This window comes from Felis catus, chromosome A3, assembly GCF_018350175.1.
Source record: "Felis catus isolate Fca126 chromosome A3, F.catus_Fca126_mat1.0, whole genome shotgun sequence".
NCBI lineage: Eukaryota > Metazoa > Chordata > Mammalia > Carnivora > Felidae > Felis > Felis catus.
Window position 1 is genome coordinate 75,466,240 of NC_058370.1, and position 17,652 is coordinate 75,483,891.

General features: G+C 34.6%; 1 long non-coding RNA gene across 2 annotated transcripts in view; it reads left to right on the forward strand.

The window, feature by feature from the left end:
* Nucleotides 1-17,652, forward strand: part of LOC123384469 — a 141,392-nt gene that overhangs the window by 18,120 nt on the left and 105,620 nt on the right. For both annotated transcript variants that reach the window (XR_006595585.1, XR_006595586.1), the window contains exon 2: nt 5,588-5,619. This is a non-coding gene — a long non-coding RNA (uncharacterized LOC123384469). The remainder of the gene's footprint in view (nt 1-5,587; nt 5,620-17,652) is intronic.

Here is a 17,652-nt window from a genome sequence, read left to right on the forward strand (position 1 = left end):
ATCAGTTACACAGCAACTATTACCTGGTTGGACATATGTTCTAAGCAACCATGTTTCTTAAAACACACACCCACCCCACACACCGACACCCACACCTACACCCACCCCCCCCCCCCCAACTCACACACGCACCTACCTGGGTGTATTACAAAGGTTAGTACATAAGTAGGAGAGTTTTTATGATTACTAAAATACCCATTTTGTGAGAAGGAAACTTTTGGAAGGTATAAATAAGAACAGAGTTTACTTCCTTCTAGTCATTTTTGTTCTTGAGATAAGATTATATACATACATACATACATGTGTGTATACATATATATATATGAATATATATAGTGAAATGTATATACGTATATAGTGATCTGCAAATTTTACGTGTGAAATACACAGAGTTTTGACAAGTAACACCCATGTAACCCACACCCTTATGAAGATGGAAAGAACATTTTATTACCACAAAAACAGTGCCCTACCCCTGAGGCTGCCATTGTTCTGAATTTCTTTCATGGTAGATTGTATTTCCCTGTTCCAGAACTTCATAAATATGGAATCACACAATATGCACTCTTTTGTGTCTATCTGCTTTTATCCAATATAAATTTGATATGTGTCTATGTTGTGGAAAATATCACTAGCTCTTCTCTTTTTATTTTTTGGTGGTACTCTGTTTTAAGAATATACCCCAATTTTTTATATCCACTTTCTGGTTGATGGATATTTAGGTTACATACAGTTTGGGGCTAGTATGAATAATGTCTTTTGGACATTTCTATGTAAGTTAGTTTATTTGTTTGTTTTTGTTGAGACTTTTCATTAGTCTTGAGAGTGGAATTTGGGGATTATATTTTAAGTATATGTTTAAGATGACAAGAAACTGCCAAACATCTTGTCCAGGGTTTTTATTATTTTTATATTCTTGCTGCCATTGTATCAAAGTTCTAATTACTGCACATTTTTGCCAGCATATGGAATTGACAGTCATTTTAAATTTAGCTTTTCTTTTTGGTGTGTGATGGTATCACACTGTGTTTTAATTTGCATTTCCCTGATAACTAAAGATATCATGCATCTTTATGTGCTTCTTGGCTATTCATAGATCTTCTTTTGAATTGTCTATTTAATTCTTTGACCATTTTTATGTATTTTTTAATTGTTAAGTTGTAAGAGTACTTTATATATTCTTGATTCAAGATGTTTGTCAGACATATTTTTTCTAAATGTTTTCTCTCTGATTTACACTTTCATGTTCTTATTTTTTTCTTTAGATAGTGTAAAAGTACAGAATTATTCACAATCATATAACAGGGCTCTACTTGAGCTGTCTGAAACAAAAGAAGTTGGTTTGGAGGATTTGTTGTAAGATATAAGCATGGGTGTCTCAGTCAGTTAAGTGATCAAATTTGGCTCAGGTCATGATCTCATTAGTTCGAGCCCCACTTTGGGCTCTGTGCTGACAGCTCAGAGCCTGGACCTTGCTTCAGATTCTGTGTCTCCCTCTTGATCTGCCCCTCCCTGCTCTTGCTCAGTCTCTCTCTCTCTCTCAAAAATGAATAAACATTAAAATTTTTTTTAAAAAGAATATAATCATATATTACAAACTAAAAAAGGGGAGATACTATAAGGTCTGAGGAAAGAACTGGAAAAATAGACTTTATGTTAAAAGGCAATCCTCCCTGTTTCTGCCATCATATCTCTTTTACCAGTTTTCTTTTCTGCCTCCCTCTTCCACTTTTAAGGACCATTGTGATTACCTGGTCACAACCAGAATGTCTAGGATAACATTTTTATCTTAAAATTAGCTGATTACATCCTTAAATCTATCTGCAAACCTAATTCTCTTCCATCATAGAATATTTTCACAAGTTCCAGGGATTGAGGGGGTGGACATCTTTGGGTGAGCCATTGTTCTATATACCAAAAGTTAAATGATCTTTTCTAAGGCAAGCGTACTAATAATCAAATGTCTCAAAGTATGCAGTTGATGATAATAATAGATGTATTCAGTGTTAATGGATTTTGATATTGCCTTTACAAATTACATACACACACACACACACACACACACACATACACATACAAGAAAACCAAATGGATAATAGATTCTGGGAGAATTTTGGTTAACCTTCATGGCACTTTTGAAATGTTATTCCTAGATTAATCGCGTTTATATCTCATAATACGTACTGGTTATAAGAAGATTTAGCATCAAGTGGCAGAAAACAAAAATAACTAATGTGTCTTAAGCAAGATACAAGTTTACTTCTCTGTCTTTAAAACCTAGGCCTGGGGCGCCTGGGTGGCGCAGTTGGTTAAGCGTCCGACTTCAGCCAGGTCACGATCTCGCGGTCCGTGAGTTCGAGCCCCGCGTCAGGCTCTGGGCTGATGGCTCAGAGCCTGGAGCCTGCTTCCGATTCTGCGTCTCCCTCTCTCTCTGCCCCTCGCCCGTTCATGCTCTGTCTCTCTCTGTCTCAAAAATAAATAAACGTTAAAAAAAAAATTAAAAAAAAAAAAAAAAAAACCTAGGCCATCTATGGCTTGGAGGTTCTTCACCAAGCATCAAGAACCCTGATCATTTAACATATTGAACCATTTTTAAATCATTATATGTTTACATTCTTTTGTTTCAACTTTTTTTTATCTTTTAAGCTTGCCCTGCTCCAAGCTACATAGCTTGCTACAAGCTAAGATACCAGCTACATTTAAAAAATCTATTTATAATTTATGCTTTCTAATAATAGTTCCAATTCAAATACACATATTTTGATTAATAGCATACTTTAAATTATTTCTGCCATCTTAGTATGGGATTTTGTTTTCTTTTTATATATTTATCAAGTGTTTTTTTGTTTTGCTTTGTTTTGTTTTTTGGTCTTTTTTTAAAAAATCATGTCTTTGAGGGGCCTCTGGATGGCTCAGTCAGTTAAGTGGCTGCCTTCACCTCAGGTCATGATCTCATGGTTCATGGGTTCATGGGTTTGAGCCCCACATCAGGGTCTATGCTGTCCGCATGAAGCTCACTTCAGATCCTCTGTCCCCTTTCTCCCTGCCCCTCCCTACTTGTTCTCTCTCTCTCTCTCTCTCTCTCTCTCTCTCTCTCTCTCTCTCTCAAAAATAAGTAAATAAAAATTTATTTTAAAAAATGTCTCTGAATGTTTTTGTTCTTTTTTCCACTTTTTTTCTCCATAGGTTTATACGTTTACAGTCTAATTCTTTTTTTTAAGTGTATTTATTTATTTTTGAGAGAGATAGTGTGTGTGAGCAGGGGGTGGGCCAGAGAAAGAAGGAGAGTGCTGTCAGCATGGAGCCTGATTTGGGGCTTGTCTCAGAAACCATGAGATCATGACCTGAGTCAAAATCAAGAGACAGATGCTTACCTCACTGAGCCACCCAAGCACCCCTACAGTCTAATTCTTAATATTTCTTTTTCTTTCTCATTTTCCTCCTCCTTCTCCTCTTCTCCTTTTCTTCTTCCTTCTCATCTTCTTCTTTGGGGATTTTTTAAAAAAATTTATTAATAAAGGCATCACGTTTGAGGGGTTTTTTGTTTTTGTTTTTTTCCCTAACAAGCGTTTTAAGTAGGCCTTTCTTTGGGAGGAGTCAAAAATTATAGCATATTTCTACTTTCCTCTGTAATGTTCCATCTCCCAACTGTTGTTGTTGTTTCAACTTTATTTATATTATTACCCTACTAATCTCAATGTACTTTAAAATTTTTTTTTTCAACGTTTATTTATTTTTGGGACAGAGAGAGACAGAGCATGAACGGGGGAGGGGCAGAGAGAGAGGGAGACACAGAATCGGAAACAGGCTCCAGGCTCCGAGCCATCAGCCCAGAGCCTGACGCGGGGCTCGAACTCACGGACCGCGAGATCGTGACCTGACTGAAGTCGGACGCTTAACCGACTGTGCCACCCAGGCGCCCCTCAATGTACTTTAACTTTGTTTTTTGTTTTTTTGTTTTTTGTGGGGTTTTTTTTTTGTATTTTTTCATTTCTTTGGTCTATATTCCAGGATGTTTCTACTGATTTTAAAGTTCACTATTTCACTTCCCATGGCTCTCCAGACACCTAGGTAGTAAGTCTATTAAATTATTTCTTGTTTAATAGCCATCAGCTTCTGTGTCATAACTATTTATTTCTTTGTTTATTTTTGGTTGTTTTCACTTTGTTTCTCTGTAGAAGATATAAAGTTGATAATTTCAAAGTTCTTTTCAGGTTCTACTTTTCAAGTTCTACTTTTTTCTGGGTCCTGAGTTATAACTGTTTATTTTGCTCAGTTTGCATTACTCTTTCATCATTTTAGTTTTCCTCTAGTACTTTGTAATTCTTGGTTGCAAGGGCATCTTAAGGCAGCTATTCCTTTATTACACATCCAAGGAATACATAATTGTCTTAAAGATGCTGAGCCTTGGCTTGTTATGTTACAAGACTCCCAAGATAGGCTTTACATGATTCATATGCAATTAGACTTTGATTTCTTGTGGTTAATTTCTGGGGTTATTTCATCAGATACATTATATAATTCTAGAGATCCCACTTCAGTTCCTAGTCAACAAAAACTCATTCTTCTCCTCAAATTATATTATATTATATTATATTATATTATATTATATTATATTATATTATATATTAATTCTATTATAGGTTATAGCTTTCCCTTATACTTGCTTTATAAACATCCTTAAAATAAATCATAGATTCTTGGGGCGCTTGGGTGGCGCAGTCGGGTAAGCGTCCGACTTCAGCCAGGTCACGATCTCGCGGTCCGGGAGTTCGAGCCCCGCGTCAGGCTCTGGGCTGATGGCTCGGAGCCTGGAGCCTGTTTCCGATTCTGTGTCTCCCTCTCTCTCTGCCCCTCCCCCGTTCATGCTCTGTCTCTCTCTGTCCCAAAAATAAATTAAAAAGTTGGAAAAAAAAATTAAAAAAAAAAAAAAAAAAGATTCTATTACATTGACCAGGCCTACCCCATCAGCCCTTTGATTACCTGACCTAACCCAGAATATTTCATAAATGTATTGCTTCATTTCTAGTCTATGGAAAATGTTCTTTCTCTTTTTTTACTTATGGTAATTTTGGTTTGGCAGTACTTGTTCTTTCATTTATATGTATTCCAAATGACATCATGAGAGGTTTGAGCAGTTGTGAAGTTTGTAAAATTGATGAGGAAGTCTTTTTTTGCTATAATTTTAGAGAGCTTATTTGTTGTTGTTGTTGTATTTTAAAGTTTCACCTGTTTCCTCCATTGCTCTCAGGTTGTTGTTGTAACTTCCTTCTGTCATCACTGTGGTTAACTCAAGTGTGCCCTAGTTATGATTAATTTTAATTTATTCATAGCAAGCTAGGTGGACTTTATAAAATTATGATTATAACAGCAAAAAATATTGAATTAAATATCAAGTGCTTCTTTGGTGAATAGTGAAATCAAGTATTTTGTTAAATCAAGTCAAATCAAAAGATATATAAACATCTGTTTTTGTAAGCCTTCCTTGATTATTGCCAAGTTCTCATCGATGCTCCAAATTGCTGAGTTTGCAGGATAAGTGACCTTCAGATAAATGACATGTTTCTGCTTTATTTTCTCCTCACAGGACACTTGAGACCTGATTACCATGGATGAAAGGTCAGTGCATTTTCTACTGTAGAAAAAAAATGCTGGCATCTGTCCATTTTAGTTTTTATTCTAGTTATATAAAATGAAGATTATTTTCAAATCATGTGTGTGTATGTGTGTGTGTATATATATGTATATATACATAATTTTATATAAATACAAAAACAATAAAATTTATCTTATTTCCAGCACTAAATTGCAGCTAAGCTCATGTAAAATACAAGTTGGCTGAAATTTCCCTGAGCTAACTCAAATATTGGCTGAGATGATAATGTGTCCTCATTTGTTCAGTACAAATTCAATCATAATGTGGCAATTTTGCCATTATAAAGCTATTTGCAAAGGTATTCAATGACTACAGGAATATTTAAGGACCAGCTCAAGCAGTTCATTTTAGTCACCTTTTTACTGAATCGACCTCAAATGATGCAAGGACCTTGAGGCCTGGTGATGAATGCTTAAGTGAGAACTGTTGAGTAATTCTGCCCTTAAAGTGAGGAAACATTACCACTTAGTGGCATGCATTTAAATCAGGGAAGGAATAGAAATAAAGAATACCTACCTTCTGCTTTTCTTGCCATTTGTGAGCAATAATAGTTGACTATTATTGCATTACTGTGTGTTAACTTGCTTAGGATTCTTTTACAATTATAAATTAATATAAGTTGGACTTTTGAGGTGAGTAACTTATCTGGTTAAAATAATGCACAAAATGTGTTGTTTAACAGGAAGATATATGGAAGGTGAATCTCTGAGTGGATAGAAGGAGCTTTTCAATTGGTTGCCTTCACTCCTTTCCTCCTTGCTTGGCCTGTTAGTTTCCTAGGGCTGCAATAATAAATTACTACCAACTTGGTGGCTTTAAAAGACAACAGAAATCTGTTCTCTCATAGCTCAGGAAGTGAGAAGTCTAAAATCAAGGTGTCAGGATTAGTCCCCTTTGTCATAAGGGACCGTTTGTCTGTCAAACGGTTGCACTTCTGCCATTAAAAACTTGCTTTGCAGCCTCTGAGGGAGAAACTTCCCCAAGCCTCTCTCCTTGCTTCCGGTGGTGACACAGAATCCTTGCTGCTCCTTGACTTGTAGGCACATCACTCTAATCTCTGCCTCCATCTTTGTATCGCCGCCTTCTCTGTGTTTCTGTGTGTCTTTTCTGTCTCTTATAAGGAAGGGCATTATCATTGGGTTTTAGTCTAACCCTAATCCAGTATGATTTCTTATCTTAATCTTTACCATAATTATATCTGCAAAAAACATATTTCCAAATAAGGTCATGTTCTAAGGTTCCCAGTTGACATGGATTTCGGGTGTGACCGCTAAAAAACCCACTATACTTGAGATTCTTTCATTTCATTTCATTTCATTTCATTTCATTTCATTTCATTTCATTTCATTTCATTGTTACCATCAAAATCCAACAATACTGTGTGTGTGGGGTGTGTGTGTGTGTGTGTGTGTGTGTGAATCTAGCCACACTGTTTTAGCATAACTGCCTCCCTTGCCATAATTGATTGGCTCATTTTGAGAGCCTAAATATTATTTATGAATAATTGACACTGTTAAAGGAATTTAAAGTTGAATCAAGAACCCCCAAGTCTATTGTGAATGAAGGAGTTGTAAGTAGAAACTATGAATGATTACTATCTGACATGTGGATTAAAGTAAAGAAAAGTTGGCACACACAGATGGGAGAATGAAGCCAAGAATCAGAAGAGGACAAAATCAAGAAAGGGAAGAAAGATTACTATTTTGTATAAAGTCTATTATTCTAATTCCCCCCCCCCAGGCCTGATAGTATCTCCTTTTTAAAAAAAAAAAATTGTAACAGTTAACCACCCAGAACCATCATCTTTTGTTACAGAAAGCTCTCATGGGGTTCTCTTGTGTGATCTTGAATAAGTCTGAACTTTTACAGCATTCTTGCATAAACATGGGCAAACATCATATAGGGGAAACTATGCAATGGCCAGGTAAGAAGAAAATCAAAATGAGTGAAACTTAAAGGAAGGTGCACACTGAGAAGAGAGTATGGTCAGTCAGACATGTAGTATCTTGTTCTAGAATTCTTCTTTAGTTGGTGTTTGGGAGGTTCTCTCCTTTGGTCAGATTTTGTAAAACAGGAGTTCATTCTCTGACACTTACACCTATAAGTGTGCCACAGATGGCTAGCAGAGCTCTGGAGAAATTAATACAAACTATTTGATATCACATTTAAAGAATTTAGAAATACTAATATTTTAGAAATATTGTGAAAATTATGTTGAATATTATTTGAATATTTGTTAATATTTTAAAACCCGTAAAATATGCAGTGTATAAGTCATTATTATAAGTCAATTTCTATTTCACAATAGACATATTGTGAAAATTATGTTGAATATTTGTTAATATTTTAAGTCCCCTAAAATATGCAGTGTATAACAATAATTATTATAAGTCCATAATTTAACAATTAGGTAAGATATTCAATTCATATCATAAAACAGTTATTAAGCACCACATATATGCCTGATGCTCTGCAGAGTGCAAGGCCTACAGGATATAGTAAATACAAAATTGGAAATCTTAGGGAACTTGGCAGTAGACAAATTATAGAACACAAAAAAACCTTTGATTCAAAAATAATGATTAGGATTTAATGAACAATTAGTGTTTGCCTGATACTGTTCTATGCATTTGTGTTTTAATTTATTTAATCATTAAGATAGTCTGAAGAAGAAAGTGATTGTTTCTTGTTTTTAGTTTTAATTCCAGTATAGTTAACACAAAGTGTTATCATTAGTTTCAGGTGTACAGTATAGTGATTTAATTCCAGTATAGTTAACACAAAGTGTTATCATTAGTTTCAGGTGTACAGTATAGTGATTCAACACTTCTATTCATTCCTCAGTACTCACCATGATAGGTGTACCCCTAATCCCCTTCACCTATTTCAAGTGATATCTTATTCCCCTTTTACTGACAAGAATACAAAGACATCGAGAGGTTAAGTGAACCTTCTCTATAACAAAATTAGGAAGGAGTGAGAGATGAACCCAAGCAATCTTTCTCTCAGCCGGAGTGTGTAACTGCTTTAATGATCTCACATATCTGATGAGGGGTGCTGGAATGATGAGCCAGCTCTGGCTGTGAGTGAAATAAGAGTTCCCAGAGAAGGTAGCATTCCAATTCAGTCTTTAACAGCTTTGTTCAGGTATAATTTATAAATAAAAATCCATACATATTTAATGTATACAATTTGATGAGTTTGGACGTATGCACATACCCATGAAACCATCCCAACTTAGTCTTCAAGGAAGGAATATATCGAGATTAAAAACTTGAGTGAGTATATTTTGGAGGAAATGGCAAATGGACAAAGGTACAAATAAGTGAAAAAAAAGAAAAAAGAAAAAAAGTGGTATATTTTGAATAAGAAAATGGGGGAGAAGATTTAAGCCAGCTAATAAGACCATTATGCACTGATTTTGAAAGCCAATGAAAGTATGATATATTTTAATTTTTCCTTATATTTGTATTCCCATTGCATTCGTATCATTTCAATATTCTATATAATTATTTTTCTTTTAGTTTTGGTTTAGTTTTTACTTTTAGCCTAGCAATTCTTTATCAGTTAGTTATGAAATAAACTCGAATGATAATGCATCGTTCAACACACCTGGCAATGCTTAACAAAGTGTTTTCAATGCCTAAAAATACATTCATTGTTCATATTTTAAGTACATACATTTTAATTGAAGTGTATTTATCATCATTTTGTAGTACAGACACTTTTCATAAAGTGAACACACCCCTGTAAATAGCAACCAAATGATGAAATAGAACATTCCCAGCGTTTCCCAAAAGTACCTTTGAGCCCTCCTCTGTCTCTGCATCCTTTCAAAAGTTAATCATTTTCCTAATGTCTTAAACCATAGATTAGTTTTGCATTTTTTTGCACTTTATATCATTGAAATCATACATTATATATTCCATATGTGATTTCTTTTGCTCAATATTGTGTCTATAAGATTAATTCATGGCATTGCTTCTAGTATTGATTACTTTTAACTTATGATAGTCCCTCATTTATCTCTTTTAGCACTTAAGTATATTTATTTTAAAATTTCTGGGGGGCGCCTGGGTGGCTCAGTCGGTTAAGCGGCCGATTTCGGCTCAGGTCATGATCTCACGGTCCGTGGGTTTGATCCCCGCGTCAGGCTCTGTGCTGACAGCTCAGAGCCTGGACCCTGTTTCAGATTCTGTGTCTCCCTCTCTCTGACCCTCCCCCGTTCATGCTCTGTCTCTCTCTGTCTCAAAAATAAATAAATGTTAAAAAAAAATTTAAAGTTATGTCAAGCTTTTCCATAAAATTCATTTTATCATATAGAAACACATGATTCTGTTATTAATTTGGTTAACTTAATCTAACATTAGATTTTTTTTATGTGTTTGAGAAGTTTGTGTTTCAGGGTTATTTTGATGGAGAAGTTTTCTAGGTTTCTTCTTCCTCTTTCTTTTCCTAAGAATGGGATGGTTGTAGGGGGGCCCTTAACTTCCCCAGATCTTTAGGTCTCCAATCCAAACTCAGGTCCTCCCGTGATGTTTCAGCACTGTGACTCAGCTACAGCATTGGTGGTGTTGATCTTACAAAACTGATTGTTTTCTTGCTTTATGTAAGCACATGTGGTTGCTAAAATTTGTATTTAGGTTGCTAAATGATTTTGGTCTAAGTTAATGGCATTGTTTTCCAGGCAAGGAGACATTTTATGAAATGAAATTTTAACCCAAAATAGATTTTTTTTAATCAAGTGAAATTAAAGCATAAATAACTCCTTGGTGCCATTTTGGTAAAGGGGATAAAGAAGATATACCAAGTAAGTAACACCTTGGGCTTGAAGTCATCCATGTTACTTTAGTGGGTAGGAAATAATCGTCACAAGGGCTAAAAGAATACACTTAAGGTACAGTACACTTTTGCATTACAGAGTCAAGAGTTTAAATGCCAAGCTCTAAGTTGAACAGCTGTTTGACCAGTTGTTGGGTAAACCTGATCAATTTTCTCCATCTCCACCACTGCAAAGAATTATAAATATAGAGGACCTCCCTTTCAGAATTCACGAAGTATATGAGGCTCTGAAATGATATGTCAGCCCAAGGGAACTGACTGTCTTATTATTAAAAGATCAGAGCTGAAATACTGTAGGCAATGTGCCAGCCAGGTAGAGGACCTTCCTGACTCAATGTGTCATTCTGAAGCTGACTTCTTCCAGAAGTTGAGCATAACGCATGTGGTTGCTTACTGTATTGGAGCTGAAGTCAGGATGTGTCCTGAATTATTAGAGTTTATTTGTTTGGCTCAGTTGCTTTGAAATGAATTCTCACCCACGCATTTCATGTCCATATTAGCAGTATTTTCATTTTTAGAGGATTCGTGATGAATGAGAATCACAGTAAGATTTCCCTAATGGTCTAGGATTTCTTTTATTATTATTATCACTATACTTCTAATACAGAAGCTTATTTTACACTCAGATTTTTTACTAGAAACCATTTGAAGGACTTGCAGATTTATATTTATAAAGAGAATTTTGTGGGGTAGCAAACAACTTCAGACAGAGGGTTTAGTCTCCATGTTCTGAGTCTAGTGCCTAAAATGGTCTTTGCCACTGATTATTTTGAAAGATAAATACAATCATACAGTGGTAGCAGCTGTGGAAATTAGAAAGTTTCTAAGACTGGAGAATGCCAGTCTTAGAGGTTTTGAATGTAGGTTTTTGAATGTGACTTTTTCAGCATGTGACAATCTGACATAAAATATTCTAATACACCCAAACACAAGGAGCAGACTATTATGGGGAAGAAAAGTCAGCAAGCATCTTCATGTAGTCAGATGCATCCATACAGCTACACAAGAAATTCAGATACAACATATCCAAAATAGAATTTTCTTTTGTTTCAAACACACATTTTCCCTATCCTTCCCATTTCTAATGGAATTATCATTCACCATTCTGCAGGTGAAACATCAGAGTATTGCTAGATGTTTCCCTTTCCTTTACCTCCTCCATAAACCATCTCCTGTCCATTCTAGTCTTGAAGAACTCTCAAGTTCATTTTTTTCCCCTCCATTCTCACTACTGCTCTCTAAGATCAGAATCAAATCTTTTCAGGCAAATGAGCATCTCAGCCTCCTAACACACCTTCCTGTTCCAGCCTCCCCTTTTTGTATCCATCGTTCACCCTGTCATCCAAAATGTTTCTAAAGCCCACAACTGATTGTGTAAACCTTCTGTGGCTTCTTTTTGCCTACAGAATGCACACTCTTCTCAGCACATGTATGATCTTTCACAGTTAGACCTGAGATGCCTCTTTCAACCACATTTCCTACATTCCTTAACATCTGTCTATGTTACATCATATCAAACTTATGTATAATTTCTTTTTTTTTTTATATAATTTTTTTTTCAACGTTTATTTATTTTTGGGACAGAGAGAGACAGAGCATGAACGGGGGAGGGGCAGAGAGAGAGGGAGACACAGAATCGGAAACAGGCTCCAGGCTCTGAGCCATCAGCCCAGAGCCCGACGCGGGGCTCGAACTCACGGACCGCGAGATCGTGACCTGGCTGAAGTCGGACGCTTAACCGACTGCGCCACCCAGGCGCCCCTATAATTTCTTGACTTAGCCAGTCTTTCATATGTGTTGATGTGTCTTTTCCTTTGCTTGCATAGACCTTCTCTTTTACCATCTCAACAGACTAGCAAGTGCCTGTTCATTAAAATCACTTATCATCTACCACTTTTTACATATCTCTATTTTAATACTAATTATGCTGTATTTTAGTTGTATGTTTTGTTTTATTCCCCTGCTAGACTGGAAGGTATTTAAGAAAAGTCTTCTTCAAACTTTTATCTTCTCTTTGTTCCCACCACCCTCAGGATTCTACCACAGTCTCTGGTAAATTATAGGTATTAATATATATCTAAATGGAAAAATAATGACTCAATTTAGATATGTAGAAAGAGAAATAAAGCACAGATGGAGAAGATTTTTCCTATCAATTGAATTTGAATGTTGAGTGGGATGACAGTTCATTTGATTGTTAAGTGGTCAAGGGAAAACAATTTTAGGATATTTGTGATTGCCTTTAATGTAAACATATATTAGTCCTTTAAAAAATTCTTATATTTAATGAATGTAAGCAACAAAAGTTCTTAGTTTCTCTGACTTGGGCTCACACATTTATAGTTATATAAACTAAGGAGACTTGAGTGACTTTTTGCAAAAGATGATTTTCTAATCTAACTCAGATTATCAATTTATTGTCTTAAGTGTAGAATTTCACTTCCTGCGTACATAGATACATTCTTGAGACCCTCTATGAATTGCCTCCTAGTTTCTACTTGATAGGTGGCTGCATTTACTGCTGTATGACATATTTATCTCTTTTAAAAGGCTTGTACCATATTTTTTATCTTTGAGTGAAAATTGTTATATAACTATCACTTGTCCTTATCATGGGAACATCCAGCTGTGATAAAGTTTTTCAATATAATCAAGCACTTTTACCTAGAACAAAATAATATACTTCTTTGTTGTAAATAAGAGCTGTTAGCTACCATTGCTTTTATCCTACTGTGCATCTACTTATTGAACATTTCTGTTACATTGGTCTATATGTTTAGAAGTTCTGTTTACTCCTCTGTGTTGACAGGCCAGTGTCATTCTGTGTTATAGTTATCTCAACAAACCACACTGTACTGCTCCACACATTTATCTAATAGCAATAGCTTCATTGATCAATAAGAAATTATAAGAGTTACACAGGAGCATGTCATTTTTTTTGCCCCTTTTCTTTCTCTCATCTCCTGTTCCCTGCCTCTGGCAGCCACCAATCTACCTTTGTATCTATGAACTTGAATTTTATTTTTAGATTTTGCACATAAGAGGGATCGTATGGTATTTGTCTTTCTCTGTCAGATTTATTTCACTTAGCATAATGCCCTTGAGGTCCATCCATGTTGTCACAAATGGAAAGATTTCATTCTTTTTTTATGGCTGAATAATATACCATTGCATATATATACTACAATGTCTTTATCCATTCATCCACCGAGGGACATTTAGGTTGTTTCCATATCTTGTCCATTGCAAATAATGCCACAGTGAACATGGGGTACATATATCCTTTTGAGTTAATGTTTGCTTTTTTTTCATGTAAGTACCTAGAAGTGGAATTGCTGGATCATATCGTAGTTCAATTTTAAGTTTTTGAGAAGCCTCCATACTGTTTTCTAATTTACATTCCCACTTGTGGTGCACAAGGGTCCATTTTTCTCCAAATCCTTGCCAACACTTGTTTTCTTATCTTTTTGATGATAGCCATTCTAATAGGTGTGAGGTCATACATACCTCATTGTGGTTTTGATTTACGTTTCTTGATGACTAATGATGTTGAGCATTTTCATGTACCTGCTGGCCATCCGTATGTCTTCTTTGGGAAAACATCTATTCAGATCCTCTGCTTATTTTTAAATCAAATTGCTTATATTTTTTTACTGTTGGGTGGTATGAATTCTTTTTTGAATTTGTATATAAGCCCCTTAACAGATATATGATTTGCAAAGATTTTTTTCCACTCAGTAGGTTGCCTTTCATTTTGTTGATGGTTTCCTTTGCTGTGCAGAAACTTTTTAGTTTTATATAGTACCACTATGTTTATTTTTTGCTTTTGTTGCTTTTGCTTTGGGTGACACGTTAAAAAATCATTGCCAAGACCTATGTCAGAGAGTTTATAGCCTATGTTTTTTTTTTGTTTTTGTTTTTGTTTTTGTTTTTCCCTGGGAGCTTTATGGATTCAGTTCTGATGTTCAAGTCTTTACTAGATTTTGAGTTTATTTTTGTGTATGGGTGTAATAAAGAGGTCCAGTTTCATTCTTTTGCATGTGGCTGTTTAGTGTTTTTTTTTGTTTTGTTTAATAGCATTTATTGAAGAAAATGTCTTTTCCCCATTGTATATTCTTGGTTCCTTCATTGCAAATTAATTGATCATATATTCACGGGTCAATTCTGTTCAATTGATCTATGTGTCTGTTTTTATGCCAATATCATATTGTTTTAATTACTAAAGCTTTGTATTGAAATTTGAAATCAGGGAGCATCATTGGATATTTTATATCTAAGACAACCCATGGTAAATTACTGCCACTCAGTTGGATAAGGTTGCAAAGAAGATACTAAAAAATAATTGTTATCATACCTCCATCTCTTAAGCTTGCTATGTCTCTAAAGAATTCATGAATGAAATTGCCCAATAAATTAAGAGGCTAATATTCTGTACATTTAAATAAATGTGCTCAACTATATTTAGTTTTGCCCTCTTGTGTTAGAAAAGACCTTGAGGTCCACAAGCAAAGTTGGGAAACGATAAGTTCCAATATCATAGTAAAAAGATAAATACACCCTGCTCTATTCCTAACCTATGCAATTAGCTCTGTAGTAGGATTTAAATGTCTACATGATATTCATCTTTATCATTATTTTTTAAAATGCATTGAGAGGGTAGAATTTCTAGAATCTAGCCCTGAGCTATAGATCTCTTAATTTTATTCATCTCATAATGTGCTTTTTAACTAAATAAATCATCAAAATTAATGAGAAGCTTTATAATTTTATGTTTATGAACAGAATTCTGATTTTCAAAGTTAAATTCTCTAGTCATTTGAATTTTTTTCTTAATTAGTGTCAAGCAATAAAATGATAGTAAGATACAAATTTAAACATAAACGTTGGGATTTTCACTTTTTATTACAATATAAACTCATCTTTTATGTATTTATGCTTGAATTATATTGATATGCAGTGTTTCTAGCTATATGATTATTCTTATGTTATTTGTGGGATGCATATTTGTATTATAAACTGTACTCATCTATAGTCAAATTTTCTTTCCACTTCAGATGAATATTATATGGCTGGCTTAGTAACATGTGTGCACGTGTATGTCTGTGTGCACACTTTTATATGTACTTCATGTAAATTTAACAATCTATTGGTTTTTAATTTTAATTAGTTAGTTTTTAAATTTTGAACTGGAAACACTAAATCTGGGTAGCAAACAATTCAACTAAATGTTTACTTGATTTTCCCCAAACTAAAGAATCTGCACTTAGGAAATTAATCATTGAGAGGCTTGATGAAATGGGACAAGACAGTATGTTCAGCCTGACTCTCTGTCCAGAAAAGTGGACAGAAAGATTATCATGACAAAGTTATTTTATTTCTAGTTTGTATGTTGCTGGAGAAGTCAGTCAAGGAGAAACACCATGTGCATGGAAGGCAAATCTTTCCCTCTTAAGTTCATCTCACCTGTACCATGGAGAAGAGGTCATAGTACCTTAATGGATGGGCTTCTCCTCTTTCCACCCATTGATTAGCAGATGTAAGTAGGAAGAAAAGTGAGGACCATACAATTCATTTCTCCCATTGCCAACAACGTATAGAGCAACACTGACCTTTTAGAGGACAGAATTGAGTAAATTCAAGATATTCAGTTTTTAAAATATTTAAATCAATTTGTCTTGGTGGATTATTTTTTAATTAAATCAAAGTAAATGATAAAGAAATGTAAAGGTATCCTTCTGACAGAATGAATTCACAAAGTGAAATATTCACTTGGAAAATTGAAAGCCAAATCTTCCCCCATTAGGATTACATTTTTTAAAGTTAAAAGATAATTTTGCAATTAAAACAAATTTTGAGACTCAAATAATTTCAAAAGTATCATTTTTGAATCTCTTTTATAAATTTCATTTCTAAAGGCAAAGCAATAGACTTCAACAATTTAAAATTTCACAACTATTCAGATTATACTCCCTACAACAAACTGACTTTGCTATCTTCTAATTTGAATTTCAAATTTAAACTTAAACTTTACCTTAGCTGTGCATATTGCATCTTTTTATATTCTCACAATCATTCTATCGTTTTGGAATAATTTTAAACAGTAATAAACACTCTGACTCCATTTTTTTGACTGATGACAGCTTTTAAACATTATCTTATTCTCTGTTCCCCTTCTGATCCACATATGAGCAAGCAGATCAGAAAGCTAGGGTAGTCTCCTTTGGTATTAGCAGCAAGTTCAAACAGCTTGTGTTAACCTTCAGCCAGGTCTCATCCCTTAACTGCCATAAAAGGCCAAGCCATTTTCAGATCAGCTTGGGAAATCTGCACTCCTCTCCTCAGAAAACATTGTGAGTAATAAACCTTTTTCATACACTCTTAGTACATGTGTGGCATCATCAGTCTTGACATCTGAACCAAGATTTAGATAAGCGTCCATTCTGCTGCTTCAAGTTGACATTAAACAATCCATCTTTATACTATCAGATCCCTGTGTGCCCAATGCTAGGTTTGTGATAAATTATTGCTAAATGGTAAAAGATTCTTTTTTCCTTACTCTAGAGCATATAATTTTAGTCAAATAGAGAATTCATTATTTAATTAATGCACACTTTATTGAGAGGAGAAGTGTTATATGTGTTTGCAATTACATAGCCCCAAATATGAATATTTTTAAAATTCTATTTTATTATGGTAAGAACATTTAACAGGGGATCTACTCTCTTACCATATTTTTATATATACAATATATTATTGTTAACTAAGAAACAGTATTTTACAGGAGATCTCTAGAACTCATTTATCTTGCTTAACTGAAACTTTATGCCCATGAATTAGTAACTCCCCATTTCTGCCTTGCCCCCACCCTCTGGCAGCCACCATTCCATTCTGATTCTGTGACTTTTATTGTTTTAGATAATTTACATGAGTGGAATTATACAGTATGGTCTTTCTGTTATTGGCTTATTTCACATAGCACAATGTCTCTGGGTTCATTCATATGTGCATGTTGGAGAACCTTCTTTTAAGAAGCTGATTAGTTCCTATTGTATGTATATACCACATTTTCTTTAATCCATTTAGGTTGTTTCCACATCATGGCTATTATGCATAGTGCTTCAATGAACATGGAGGTGCTTAATATAGCTTTGAGA